This window comes from Physeter macrocephalus, chromosome 1, assembly GCF_002837175.3.
Source record: "Physeter macrocephalus isolate SW-GA chromosome 1, ASM283717v5, whole genome shotgun sequence".
Taxonomy (NCBI): Eukaryota; Metazoa; Chordata; class Mammalia; order Artiodactyla; family Physeteridae; genus Physeter; species Physeter macrocephalus.
Window position 1 is genome coordinate 122984723 of NC_041214.2, and position 8056 is coordinate 122992778.

Below are 8056 nucleotides of genomic sequence, written 5' to 3' on the forward strand. Positions count from 1 at the left end.
AGGAAATGTAACAGAAATAGCATTAACTTTCATGTCCTATATAACACAAGTGAAGGAGAAATAGCTAAGGGTACCACATCTCCAGGCAGTAACTATGATACTACAGACACTAACCCTGGGATGGGACACTAACCAGTCAATGGAACATTCTATATGTTAAATTTCTCTTCTGGCAATGAAAATAAAACCCTCAAAATTCCATTTTCAGACACTGAAGATAATACTCCTAACTATCTTCAAAACTTAACAAATAGGCAAAAGAAGAATAGACTCTACTAGAGGGAGTAATCAGTGATTGATTTTTGCCATTTTTCTCTCTCTTCCTGAGTTATATTATCTGTTCAGTTGTACATACTTGTGCTGTCTTAAATCAATTATATTAATGCAGGTGGTTTTTAAGAAAAAATGGAATATACTGTATAGGTACAGTTATTAATATATGTAAAATAATAAATTTGCCACAGAGATAAGAACAGATAATACTATTCTGAGGTTTTTTTCACCACATATCAGTAAAAACATTCTGCTACATTAGTACTTTGTACATATTTTGGGGTCAGATTTAAAAATGTGGCTTACCACTACAAAATAATAGGGTGGTTAAGAGCAGACATCTGTATGGTGCCTGCCTTCAATACCTGGCTCTGCCATCTACTAGCTGTATGAACTTTAGTAAGAAACTTGACCTCCCTGTTCCTCAATTTGTAAAATGGGACTAAGTAATTGTGCCTACCACTTAGAGATATTGGGCAAATGAAAAGGGTTAATATCTTTAACATGGTCAAAAGAATGCCTGGCATATAGTGAACCCACTATAAATGCTGGTAAAATATATTTTAAGAAGACCATTTTTAATAAATCCTGACAAAATGTATCTGTTTTTTCCAAGAAGTAAGTGGAAAAAGAAAATCAGTCAAACCACAGAAAGTAAATATAACTGTTTTTACAATGTGGTAAAATACCACAATATCAGAAAAGCAAGAGTAACCAAAACAGTTACAAAATGGAAGTCATGCACTAAATATGGAGTTAAGCTTTTAATATATTTGTAATGAGCCTCTATAATCTTTGAACCTCGGTGTTAATCAAAGTTAGACTTTGTGATCATAAAAAGGACTTGTAAATAATGAGATTTCTGAAAGAGTGAAGATACTGATAACAATGATTTCTGAAGTTCAACAATATACTTTTGGCGGGGTAGAAATATTTTATAGCAGTCTGTAGAAAGTCAATATCCAAAAATTCATTTTCTATTTGTTTAGCCGAGGCCTTTGGCCTCAAGAGTTATAGCTTTTTGAAAAGGAGCTCTTGCTTAGTTTCCACAGGTGCATTTCCTCAGGCAGATTTATATGCCTCATAAAAGCTTTATACAGCTCATAAATGCAGACTTTCAATCCTACAGGTACTGCTGATCTGGAAGTTTTATTTTATATTTCAGGCTGATGAAAATGACACATCCTTGTTGGGAGATGCTACTATGAATGACAGAGCAATGGAATAAAAATGGAAGAGAGTGATCCTCATGAGAAAAAAAAAAAAAAAAAGCTGGGAGAGAAACTGTGAAGTAGAAGTCCACGGGGAAAGTGAGAACTGCTAACTGGGAGCTATAGGGGAGGAAAGCATCACAGTGAGAATCCAGAGAAGGAACAGTGTGTGCTGCCACCTGAGAAAGCAGGAACAAGAAAATAGAATAGTGTATCAAGTGGCAAGGGACCGAGCTGGAAATGTGCTGTATACATAGACTTCCTTACAATAATGTGCATTTATTCTCAGGATAGTCTAGGTACTTTCACATATCAAGATAGTGTAATTCAGAATTTTTTTAAGTGGGTGGGGATTTTCAAAATACCTCTTACATTAAAAGCAGACTTTTCTAGAAATATAGATATAATAAATATTAGTAAATGTTTATTACATATGCAGTGAAATAGAAACAGCGTGTATACTATTTCTCTATGTGGGGAATTAAGATTAGAAGTAGGGAAAGACTTGAAAAAAGAGACTAGCAAGGACTTATTTTTATAGTCCAGCAAGAAATAAAGCCTGTCACGGGTGCCGGCAGTGAAGATGTGGCAAAAGATTGAGATATATTTTGAATGCGAAATGATTTGCATGGTGTTGAATGCACGCCAGCACTTTTCTAAGAGTTTTACTCATATTCATTTACTTTTCACAAGAATCCAGTAAGGTAGGTACTACTATTATCTCCTCTTTTACAGAAAAGAAAATGTGTTTGTAGAAGGGTTAAGCTAAGTCCACCAGTTATGAAATGATGGAGCCATGATTCTGGGCCTTCGTGTATGGCTGTATTGGTCTTTCATTCCACTGGGAAAGCTGGCAGTCGTTTCACTGGGGCTGAAATCCAGCTCGTCCTCCATTAATCAAGTCATGGATTACCTGTCACCTAAAGGAACAAAGCTTCTTCTGATTTGTTTGAAGGTATACCCTGGGCTAATAACAATCTTATAGGATTTGGATCCAGGCACTGTGACAGGACGTCTATTTTAATGGCCCTGTTAAATACACTATGCATGGGGAATGAAGGAATATGAGGAATAAAAGATGATTCCTAAGTTTCTCTTTTAAGCAGTTGAACACAGGCTGGTACTGTTTACTGTTAGCGGGGAATAATTTACAATTTGGGTGTGGTTATTATGTAATTATATTATACAAATTAAAACAGATACTTGGAGTATTAGTTTTAATATGATTTCATTTCATGTTTACCAAAACCCAACAGGGTAGGAAAAGTGCCTTCACCCTTCACAAACTTACTTCTAGTCTCACAGTCTGACTTGCACCAATCATACCAACGGCTCTGGCTCCTGGATGAGACCAGCCATAGGGAAGCACTGGCCGAAGATAGGAAGGAAGGAAGGAGGAACATTAAGACATTTATTCGCTCAGCTGGCCACAGCCTTCAACCAGAAAATCAGAGCTCCTTCCAACCAGCCTTTTCTACACAGCTTCCTCTCTTTTTATTCCATTCCACAAATTTATTCCATTCCCCTAGCCCTTTTGGATGTAGGGGCGATCAGAACCTCCTATTGTTACTAACATTGTACTGCACTATTCTTCTGGTCTTACCACATTTATAAATGAACACTTTATTAAATTCTCCTTAAACACAACCTAATTACTTACATTATCCAATCTCTTTCTTGACAGAACTCTGACCTGTCAATACAGTGCAGTATTGAACTGCCCCAATTTACATCTAAGGAAACTCTAGGTCACACAGCTAGTAAGTTCAGTTCAGTTTGAGAAGTACAGGATGCTAAGCAGCAAAGAGAAGAAAGCAGCAAACTTTGAGGACTTAAGAAAAAGTTTTACAGAGGATCTTAAAAGTTCTAGAATTTTATCAGTTCCACAAACAGAAAAGGCATTATAGCCAAAGAGCATCCTGTGCAAAAGCAGGGAAGAATAAGATAAAGGAAGCTTGAGGGGACTACAAATAGATCTTTGATGCTGCCTTGCAGGGAACCAGGAATGGTGGAAAGTGAACTTGTAAAGGTAATCAGGAGACTAGATAATAAGAGGGAAGAAAAGGGGTGGTCATCAAGGAAGGATTTTACCAGGAACAGAAGCCTGAGTGAGTAGAAAATATAACTTGATTTCCCAAAGCCTGATCATAATCACAGAGTAACTTTGATTTTAAAGATAGTAATATGTATGTGCACATTTGCATACGTTTCCTCTGTAATCCTGCATCTATTGTATATATATTGATAGGCCATACTGCAGTTATGTATCTCTTACTAGGTGAAAACTAAATATTCTGCTAGTGATACCTAAAGCCCACATAGTTTGAAAGCAAGGGGGCAAAATTTTAAATGTAGAGTGACATACTTTAGAAAGTATTATTCTTTTGGCTTTTTGTTTTATTTATTTATTTATTTTACTGAACGATTTACTGTAATCTTTAGTGGGGGTTAAACGTTGTGGCTGCATGTATTAGGAAAAGAAATAAAACATTATCTTAACATATGGGTTGGTACAAAATCTCAGAGTTGCACAATTTTGTGTTCCTAAGCTTGATAGCATTTTCACCTAATGACAAGGTCATTAAATTAGGTGGCATGATTTGCCTTCTTGAGCAGTCTGATTTTGAGAACCACTCCACAGTCAGCAGAAGGGGCAGATAGTAGAGCAGATAATGATGAGTGTAGATGAGTTCTTTACGAAAGAGATAAAATTAGCTTCAATGATAGACGTGGAGAGGATGGGTTCTGGAGTCAGATTCCTTGAGACAGAACAGTGTTTAACCCTCTGTGTCCATTTCCCTATTTAGAAGACGACAATAATAATAGCACCTACCTCAGAGTATGTGAGCATAGACTGAAGTAATATATATGAAGCACTAGAGTAATATCTGATAGGTGGTGAGCACCAGGCAAGTATTATGTATTATCATTAAAGACATTAGTACATTAGCTGTCATGTTCTAATAATATTAGTTATTACGTTTAAAATCTCCACTTAGTTGCAAAACACGATGCCAGCAAATTCTAGAGCATGTGGCATCCAATATTTGAATAAAATCCCACGTCCAGCTTGTTCTCACTTATCTATTCCTTCATTATTATTACAAAATTACTTGTTGGTGTCAAGTGATCAGTTTGAGCCTTGGGGATTTTAAAGATGACGTATGAAATTCCACTTTTCTTTGAGTATATCTCGAAATAACTGGTGCCATATGTTGCCATAAGCAATTCAAGTTGGTTTACAGCATTCATGATAAATTATATAAACTGTAAACTATACCTGTCTTTGTTTGTTGGGTCAAGAAGAAGAAGAAAAAAATAAAACAATCTTGAGATGCCGGGAGCTATGATGAGAACAGTATTTGGCAACTTTTCTCATTATGGGCTAATTTGGTTACTCTAGAGAGTTGATGGGAAATGCTGGCCTTATGACAAGGCAATTAAGAGTGTTAACATGACAAATTCCTGATATGGTAGTGGAATATATTGACCAATGTGGAACAAAACTATAAATTACCAGGAAAAGGTCATTCATGTTGACCTGATAATTGTTCCAACTCTACAGTTAAAGAATACTTCTTTAAAATGTCCTCCTAAGGTCTCTCACAATTTTTTGAGCACCTTTTATGTAAAATAACTGAGAATTATTTTTAAATATCAGAGGAGTAAAACTGCTATGCTGGTAACAAAATGTGTTTTTTCTGTCTTTGAGAGGACAAATATATTAATTATTAGGGCTACCTATACCCTTTTAAAGGATACAATTCTTCAACTGGCTTTGTTTTCATATTTCTGTAATGAGCATTAACCAAAGGAAGGACACTGGAAGTTGAAATGATACAGTATTTATGATAACACAGTTTTGCCTATGGGATTATTTAATTGCTTCAGCTAATTTTATTATGGTTATATTTTTACATTCAGTTTAGCAGTTTAAGAATAATATTGCCAGAAAGAACAGACAAGTTTGTCATATTGGTAAAAAAAGTTGATTGAAGTCTCTTTTCAGTATACATGGTTTCTTATCTATATGACCCATTTAAATCAAGATTTTTGACTCTGTCATATTTTTGTCTCTGCAATTTTCAGGCTGGATCTGGAGAACACGGAGTATGTTATAATACATGTGAGAGTTTACCAGTGAAAAGATAATTCTGTGAAAAGAAGAGAGGTTTAGAGAATGGGACTACTTATTAAATGAAATGGGTTAAAGTACCATTTTTGCTGAGAGGCAGGCAAGGTCAAAGTAGCTGACACAAATAATTGGTAAATAAAATGTTATTCAATAATAGCTACTTTTCTAAACAGAAAAGTGAAAGAAAATTCAGTTTAGAATTTTGAATTGGACAACAGAGGCCAAAATTAATTCCTAAAAGAGGCAGGAATTAAATGTCAAAAATAAAATCACAAAAATTTGAATAAAGTAGAGCAAAGAGCTTTTTTAGTGTACTATAACACTAGAACTTCATAATAACCCTATACAATAAAAAGAACAACATAAGTAAATGCCCTTTCACATAAATACCTTTCTAGCACATTAGGAAATTCATCCCTAAATATGCTATTTTTATTTATTTGGATGAATTTGAATTCAACATACTTAATAAATAGCTTCCCACACAATTACTAAAACTCGGAATACTCATAGACAAGAATTGTCAGAGATTCCATATGTATTTAGTGTTATACAATCAAAATAATCATCCATCTATTAAAATAGAGATCTTAGATTTAGAACAATAACATCATTCCAGTTTTATTATTTGTGTTTAAATTAGTATTTTTTATCCAATTTCATAAACACCCAGAATATATACCTAGTACCATGAATTTAACTTGATATATATCAATTAGTTTATTTTAGGCAATTTCTTTCATTCACAGAACATATTACTTTAAACCATCTGAAAATACTGTTTTTGTAGTTCAAAATAGTTGAAGATTGGCAATGTCATATGACTCTACCTAATATATGTGTATATACTTGCTCAATTTACATAGTTCAGTATTATTGTCCAGATAATAACATTATCATTCACAGACTCTTACATTTATTTTAAAGTATCTTTGAAAAGCATTCCTATTTTTATTCTTTATTTATGTAGAGAAAGATAAAATACTTCCTATTTTCCTCAATACAATATTAGTAGGATTTTTTGCTGGCTGCTTACCAAATAATGGTTTAAATAAACAGAATAGTATACCTTAAGCATAAAATAGTTTATTGCAATTTCATACTTATATATTGAATAAGAGTTTCTGATAATTCAAGTAAATTCCATTTCCTATTGACTTTTAAGGGCAGGAGGTAGTTCAACTTTACTATTTGGGGCTTACTTAGATCAAGCTAGTGGAACAACTTGACTAAGAAAATTGTTTAAGGATGACTAAAATATTCATTAGTATTAGTGAATAAAAAGAAGAGGAAAATATGGTGATGCAAAATATACTTTAATATATAATAAATGTTTGGCATTTATAAACTGAAATAATTACCTATACCAGTAACAAAATACTGGTGAGTTAAAAATGTTCAGATGTAATAAGTTTATTTAATTTATATTGTTTTATGGGATTGTCAATATGATCATTATAGAATTCATTCGAAATTTAATGAGGATCCTTTATAAAGGTTCTCTATTTTTTTTTTCATATTAACTTTCCTGTTCCACTGGAAAGTAAACTAAATGAGAATTAGAGCCATTAACTCTGAATGTATTAATCACAAATGTCTGTTTAATCTATTAAAATTTTTCAATTATCTCTTTGTACACTTCTAGAGGGACTGAGCAAATGAGATTTGGAAAAAAATTACAGCAAATAATAAATTTAAATTGTATTTTTAAAAATTTATGATGTTGTCTCTCTGTGTTTTATTCTACGTGAAAGTTGACCTATAACATTATTTTTGTTTCAAATGAGCCATAATTTTTTTCTACCAATGGACAAAGGGAAGGTATTTCTGCAATGTGAAAGCATATTGATTTAATATAATGTTTGGTAAATTAGTACAGACAGTATAAATATTGATTCAACTGTGATTTAACTAGATACTAAAGCCATCGAATTCCCTATGTATTTTAAATCCTAGTAACTGTTTTTCCCCCAGTTGTTTGAAAGTGGTGAGAATTGTTTTGCAAAAACATTATTTCAACTAGACAACTACTATGAAAAAAAAAGTTAGGAATATTCTGGATGGGGCTAGCCAGTAAGTTTTTTATTTTCTTATTAGCCCACTTTATATTAAATATCTCAGATCATAGCTAAATAGAAGTAGTCAAGTTTGAAAAAATTGTAAAAATGCAGAACCTGATCTAAACATAAACCACAGCAATAGCTGAGTTTGGGGGCAGAAGACACTACCATATGAACATTTGATCTAATATAATTAAATCAACTACAAATGAAAACATTAAATTATAATAATATAGAGACAGGGCTTCCCTGGTGGCGCAGTGGTTGAGAGTCCGCCTGCCGATGCAGGGGATACGGGTTCGTGCCCCGGTCCGGGAAGATCCCACATGCCGCGGAGCGGCTGGGCCCGTGAGCCATGGCCGCTGAGACTGCGCGTC